Source organism: Hylobates moloch, unplaced genomic scaffold (genome assembly GCF_009828535.3).
Source record: "Hylobates moloch isolate HMO894 unplaced genomic scaffold, HMol_V3 SCAFFOLD_10, whole genome shotgun sequence".
Lineage (NCBI taxonomy): Eukaryota > Metazoa > Chordata > Mammalia > Primates > Hylobatidae > Hylobates > Hylobates moloch.
In genome coordinates, this window is record NW_026652285.1 from 26,938,271 (window position 1) to 26,945,290 (window position 7,020).

The 7,020-nt window shown below is 50.3% G+C and overlaps 1 long non-coding RNA gene across 2 annotated transcripts in view; it reads right to left on the reverse strand.

Moving 5' to 3' along the window:
* Nucleotides 1–114: 114 nt before the first annotated feature.
* LOC116474912 (uncharacterized) overlaps nucleotides 115–7,020 on the reverse strand; it is a 14,303-nt gene continuing 7,397 nt past the window's right edge. The window contains exon 3 of one of the 2 annotated variants that reach the window (XR_004249774.2): nucleotides 115–611. This is a non-coding gene — a long non-coding RNA (uncharacterized LOC116474912). Of the gene's footprint in view, nucleotides 612–1,321; nucleotides 1,418–7,020 lie in introns of those variants that run through there. The other variant, XR_009215370.1, reaches the window with a different exon arrangement.

Consider the following 7,020-nt stretch of genomic DNA (forward strand, 5'->3'; position numbering starts at 1 on the left):
AGGGCGGATCACCTGAGGACAGGAGTTCCAGGCCAGCCTGGCCAACATGGTGAAACACTGTCTTTACTAAAAATACAAAAATTAGGTTGCAACGAGCTGATGGACCCACCCGGGGTCAAGACAGTGACCAAGCGAAATGGGCGTGGGCGTCACGAGGTGTCTGCGGAAGGAAGTTGGAGGAGAGTGGTCCGAGCTCTTTTGAGGAAAGCCATTACTGTGAAGAGTGGAGCTTCCGCGGTCTGGCTGGGTCGGAGGCGAAAGCGGAGCCCATGAGCCCCCTGCCCCCACCTCCTTCCCAGGGCCGCAGAGAGAAGTCCGACTGCGACTGCGAGATCGCGCCCTGAAGGGGCTGCCGCCCTGGAGTCACAGCCCCGCCCCGCTCCCTGCCCTCTCGGTGGGGACTGCGGACAAACTACTTAACCTCTGGACTCTCAGTTTCCCCAGCTGGGAAGTGGAAACACCAGTGCCTACCTCGTGGGGTGGAGGGAGCAGAAACGGAGCCGAGGGGGCGGCCATGGCTCAGTAGTCTGGAATGTGGGTCCCAGTATCCGACTAGCTTCTCCCGAAGAGGTCTTGGCTGTGATACCGAAGCCCCTGAGCAACTGCGTTGCCTGCCGACAATACAATAGGAAGCATTTACTGTTTGGCCTAGGCTGTGTGATAAGTGCTCTCCTCATTACAAACTCGCAAAGGTTACCTACAGAAGGAAACCTTGAGACGGAGGTTAAGCAGCTTAGGCAACACAGCGAGACCCAGTTTCTACCAAAAAAAAATTTTTTTTAAATTTATTATTATTTTTTTTAAACGGAGACTCGCTCTGTTTCCAAGGCTGGAGTGCTGGAGTGCAATGGCACAATCTTGGCTCACTGCAACCTCCACCTCCCGGGTTCAGGGTAGTCTCCTGACTCAGCCTCCCGAGTAGCTGGGATTAGATCTTTTAGCAAGTTGGGCGCGATGACTCACGCCTGTAATCCCAGCATTTTGGGAGGCCAAGGCAGGTGGATCACCTGAGGTCGAGAGTTCGAGACCAACCTGACACCAACATGGAGAAACCCTGTCTCTACTAAAAATACAAAATTAGCCAGGTGTGGTGGTGCGTGCCTATAATCCTAGCTACTAAGGAGGCTGGGGCAGGAGAATCGCTTGAACACCCCTTCTCTGGTCTCATGGAAAAATGGTTTGGAAATGGAAGGGACTCATGACCTCAATCTTTACCTCCCTTGCAATTATTACCAGTGTACTCATTCTTGTAGGTTGTGTCATACCTTGCATTTGTGGATTTGTGTAAAGGCTTATAGAAACAGCTCTTACCGGGCCGGGCGCGGTGGCTCACGCTTGTAATCCCAGCACTTTGGGAGGCCGAGGCGGGCAGATCACGAGGTCGGGAGATCGAGACCACGGTGAAACCCCGTCTCTACTAAAAATACAAAAAAATATTAGCCGGGCGTGGTGGCGGGCGCCTGTAGTCCCAGCTACTCGGAGAGGCTGAGGCAGGAGAATGGCGTGAACCCGGGAGGCGGAGCTTGCAGTGAGCCGAGATTGCGCCACTGCACTCCAGCCTGGGCGACAGAGCGAGACTCCGTCTCAAAAAAAAAAATAAATAAAAATAAATAAAAAATAAAAAAATAAAAAAATAAATAAAAAATAAAAAATAGAAACAGCTCTTACCAAACCCCTCTCCATTCTCCCCCACCCTACTCAGATAAACTCCTACTTCTAGACAACCAAGAGGAGCAACAAAGCCAAAATATGTTAGAGGAATTTAAAGAGGAAGAACTATAAAGTCAAGACGGGGAAAATTGCCAGAAACAGTAAGTTCCTCTTCAAAGCTTCTTTGGTCTTTCTTGCTCTGTACACAGCCCTTCCTGCTTAATCAGGAACGAGCACTTGTTTCTTTTTTTCTTTTTCTTTTTTTTTTTGAGACAGAGTCTTGCTCTTTTGCCCAGGCTGGAGGGCAGTGGTGCTATCTTGGCTCACTGCAATGTCCGCCTCCCAGGTTCACGCCATTCTCCTGGCTCAGCCTCCCAAGTAGCTGGGACTATAGGCGCCCACCACAGCACCTGGCTAATTTTTTGTATTTTTAGTAGAGACGGGGTTTCACCGTGTTAGCCAGGATGGTCTCGATCTCCTGACCTCGTGATCTGCCCGCCTCGGCCTCCCAAAGTGCTGGGATTACAGGTGTGAGCCACTGTGCCCAGCGAGCACTTGTTTCTCTGTTTAATGGGTAACTAGCAAACCTCTTACTCGGTAAACAACCCTTCCCGCCTAGTTGGTAACGGACAGCCTCTCCCTTCCCGCCTAATTGGCCTTATTCAATTTCAAGCACTAGTCAGTTAGGTCAGCTTAGACTGTGCTGTCTGACTCTAGCAAATGGGGAAAGGACACAGAAACAGAAACTGTGTTAGGGATAAAAACCCCTGCTCTACCCTGCTTGGTGTGCTCTTGGGATCAGTCAGACACAAGCCGTACCCTTCTGCAGAAGTAAATGTGCCTTGCTGAGAAATTCTTTGTTTTTTTTGTTGTTGTTTTTTTTTTTTGAGACGGAGTCTCGCTCTGTTGCCCAGGCTGGAGTGCAGTGGCGCAATCTCCGCTCACTGCAAGCTCCGCCTGCCGGGTTCACGCCATTCTCCCGCCTCAGCCTCTCCGAGCAGCTGGGACTACAGGCGCCCGCCACCACACCCGGCTAATTTTTTTTTTGTATTTTTAGTAGAGACGGGGTTTCACCGTGGTCTCGATCTCCTGACCTCGTGAGCTGCCCGCCTCGGCCTCCCAAAGTGCTGGGATTACAAGCGTGAGCCACCGCGCCCAGCTGAGAAATTCTTTGTTTAAGTGGTGGTTTTTCTCTGCGGCACCGAACACTTGTTTCTAACACCTGGGAGGCAGAGGTTGCGGTGAGCCGAGATCTTACCATCGCCCTCCAGCCTGGCACCATGGCTCACATCTGTAATCCCAGCACTTTGGGAGGCTGAGACAGGCAGATCACTTGAGCACAGAAGTTCGAGACCAGCCTGGGCAACATTGGCAAAACCCCATCTCTATAAAAAAATACCAAAATTAGCTGGGCATGGTGGTGCAGGCCTGTCATCCCAGCTACTTGTGAGGCTGAGGTGGGAGGATGGCTTGAGTCCAGTAGGCAGTGGTTACAGTGAGCTGAGATCTTGCCATTGCATTCCAGCCTGGGTGACAGAGCCAGACTCTGTTTCAAAAAGGAAAAAGAAAAAAAAAGTGGTGGAATCTCTTACACCAGTAAGGGGGCGGGGGGTACCTTTTTCATGCTTAAGATCTTCTATTTTCTTTTCTATGAGCTGATTGCTCAGATCCTTTCCCCACTGGCCTTTGAATTGTTGATCCTTTGCATTTGCATCCCTAACCTATTTGTTCTAGTCTATGATTTCAGTTACACATCCAACTTTTGTTTTTTTAAGATGGCTAACCAGTTGCCTTAGCATCATATATGGAGTAGCCCACCTTTTCATCAGTCTGAGATGCCACTTTTATCATATAATAAAGGCCTCATATATACTTAGGTCTATTTCTGAAACTTTCTTTTAAACAAAAGAGCCTTCTGTATCGTGGCTGTTTTTTAAACTTTTGATTGATTGTGTACCTACCTTTGTGTACCTGCCTTTGTGTACCTGTGAACATGGCCTTGTCCCTGCGGTTAGCAAGGAGCATGTGTTCCATTCCTCCTCCGGCTGCCCTTCAACACCATCCACTGCTCACAATGCTGCCAGGGAAGCCTGAGCACCTCCAGAGGTGCCAAGCTGACCATGCCAAGGCTGCCAACTCCAGGTGCTTCTAAGGTTTTCAGTCCTTGGGCACCAGAAGGCTGCCAGGTTTCCTGCCAGCTGGGGAAAGCAGCCTATTCAACTATTCAACCTATGCAACTCCAGGTCCTGCTATTTCTGTTTTTCTTGGCCCCGATTGCACCTCAGTTTTTGCCCCGTCTTCTGGAATGGCTGCTTCAAATTCCCCTTTTCATCACATCAGTTTTCACAGATAGTTGAAGAGATCTGCTTGGAGAGAGATACCATTTTGTTTCCCTGTTTTCCTTTGCCTCCTCTCTGACTCCTTCCACCACCCCCACCCCCTGCCCAGCCCCACCATTCTTTTCTCTCCCTCCTGGGCCTCTTCACAGTTATCAACCAAAAACTTTCACTTATAGCAACAGAAACAGAACTGTGCCAATCTGTGTGGCCTTGGTGGGGGAAGGGAGATTGTTTGGCTGCAGTAGCCAGCAAAGTTAGTGTTCCATATGTCTCCTTTTTTTGTTTCTTTTCTTTTCTTCTTTTTTTTTTTTTGAGATGGAATTTTGCTCTTGTTGCCCAGGCTGGGAGTGCAATGGCATGATCTCGGCTCACCACAACCTCCACCTCCTGAGTTCAAGCGATTATCCTGCCTCAGCCTCCCTAGTAGCTGGGATTACAGGCATGTGCCACCACGCCCAGCTAATTTTGTATTTTTAGTAGAGACGAGGTTTCTCCATGTTGGTCAGGCTGGTCTTGAACTCCCGACCTCACGCGATCCGCCTGCCTTGGCCTCCCAAAGTGCTGGGATTACAGGCATGAGCCACTGTGCCCGGCTGTTTTTTTGTTGTTTGATACACAGTCTCACTTTGCCATCCTGGCTGGAATGCAGTGAAGAGATCACAGCTCACTGCAGCCTTGACCTCCCAGGCTCAAGCAATCCTCCTGCCTCATCTTCCCAAGTAGCTGGGACTACAGGCGCACATCACCACAACTGGCTAATATTTTTTGAGATGGAGTCTTGCTCTGTCACCCAGGCTGGAGTGCAGTGACACGATCTCGGCTCACTGCAACCTCTGTCTCTCGGGTTCAAGCGATTCTCCTGCCTCAACCTCCCGAGTAGCCGGCACTACAGGCGTGTGCATCCAGCTAATTTTTGTATTTTTAGTAGAGACAGGGTTTCACCATGTTGGCCAGGCTAGTCTTGCTCCTGACCTCAAGTGATCCACCTGCCTTGGCCTTCCAAAATTCTGGGACTACAGGTGTGAGCCACCATGCCCAGCCACCTGGCTAATTTTTGTTAAAATTTTTTTTTTTTTTTTTGTAGAGATGAGGTCTACCTATGTTGCCGTGGGTGGTCTCAAACTCCTCCTCAAGCGATCCTCCCCCCTCGGCCTCCCAAAGTGCTGGGATTGCAGGTGTGAGCCATTGTGCCAAGCCCATATGCCCCTTTAAAAAAAGATATTTAGTAGAAATGGAGCATCTTGCTACAGTCTTGCTGCTCACAGTGTGATCCCCAGACCAGCACCATTGATATCATCTGGGAGTGGGTTAGAAGTGCAGGATCACTGGCTCCAGACCTATTGCATCAGAATCTGCATGTTAACAAGGTTCCCCCAGAATGCACATGCACATCAGAGTTTGGGAAGCATTCTGCTCTGGGACTTGATGACTGAAGGAGGGAGGCTGAGGGAGAGAGAAGAAGCAAATATGTTTTTTGAGACCTCATTTCTCACTACCAATATCTGAAACTTGGGGACCACATGGATTTGGATAACAAGTGATACAGTTATAACTCCAGATGTCTACCCTGGTGGCTGAGTGGATCTTAGAACACTTTCTGGGGTTATAAAATACAGAATCAGCAAGTTGAGGCAGAAAGGCCTGAAGGGAGATGGCAAATCCGTGTGAGCAAGGCTGTCTAAAGACCCATGGGCCAGGGGTGCTTATTGAGAACAGAGTATGTGGCACCATTGGGGCAGAGGATGGAAGCAAGCACATATGAAGCTAGGCATGGTGGCATGCGCCTGTAGTCCCAGCTACTCAGGAGGCTGAGGTGGAGGGTCAGTTGAGCTGGGGAGGTCGAGGTTGCAGTGAGCCATGGTCATGCCACTGCCCTCCACCACGGCCCACAGAGTGAGACCTGAAAAAAAGAAAAGAAAAGAAAAGAAAAGAAAAGAGAAAGAAAGAAAGAAAGAAAGAAAGAAAGAAAGAAAGAAAGAAAGAAGAAAGAAAGAAAGTTAGTTGAAAATCTTGGAGGCCTTTGAAAACATGGAGAGACTGGACTTCTGTTTCTATGATCAGGAGTGAGGTATACAGGTGGTCCCCAGTAGCCATGGACTGGGAGAGATGACACAAAGATAGTATTTTGTGTAAGAGAAGAGGAGTACGTTTCAGAATCCCTGGAACACCAATGTGTAATGAGCAGGCAGGCCGAGAGAAATGACAACATATGTCCTTATAAAGACTTAGAGGCGATTCTTCCAAGATGGCCGAATAGGAACAGCTCCGGTCTCCAGCTCCCAGCCCCAGCGACACAGAAGACGGATGATTTCTGCATTTCTGCTTGAGGTACCGGTTTCATCTCACTAGGGAGTGCCTAACAGTGGGTGCAGGACAGTCGGTGAAGCGCACTGTGCGCGAGCTGAAGCAGGGCGAGGCATTGCCTCACTCGGGAAGCGCAAGGGGTCAGGGAGTTCCCTTTCCTAGTCAAAGAAAGGGGAAACAGACGGCACCTGGAATATCGGGTCAGTCCCACCCCAATACTGCGCTTTTCCAACGGGCCTGGAAAACGGCACACTAGGAGATTGTGTCCCGCGCCTGGCTCGGAGGGTCCTGTGCCCACGGAGTCTCGCTGATTGCTAGCACAGCAGTCTGAGATCAAGCTGCAAGGCGGCAGCGAGGCTGGGGGAGGGGCGCCCGCCATTGCCCAGGCTTGCTTAGGTAAACAAAGCAGCCAGGAAGCTCGAACTGGGTGGAGCCCACCACAGCTCAAGGAGGCCTGCCTGCCTCTGTAGGCTCCACCTCTGGGGGCAGGGCACAGACAAACAAAAACTCAGCAAGAACCTCCACAGACTTAAAGGTCCCTGTCTGACTGACAGCTTTGAAGAGAGTAGTGGTTCTCCCAGCACGCAGCTGGAGATCTGAGAACCGACAGACTGCCTCCTAAAGTGGGTCCCTCACCCCTGAGCAGCCTAACTGGGAGGCACCCCCCCAGTAGGGACAGACTGACACCTCATTCAACCGGGTACTCCTCTGAGACAAAACTTTCAGA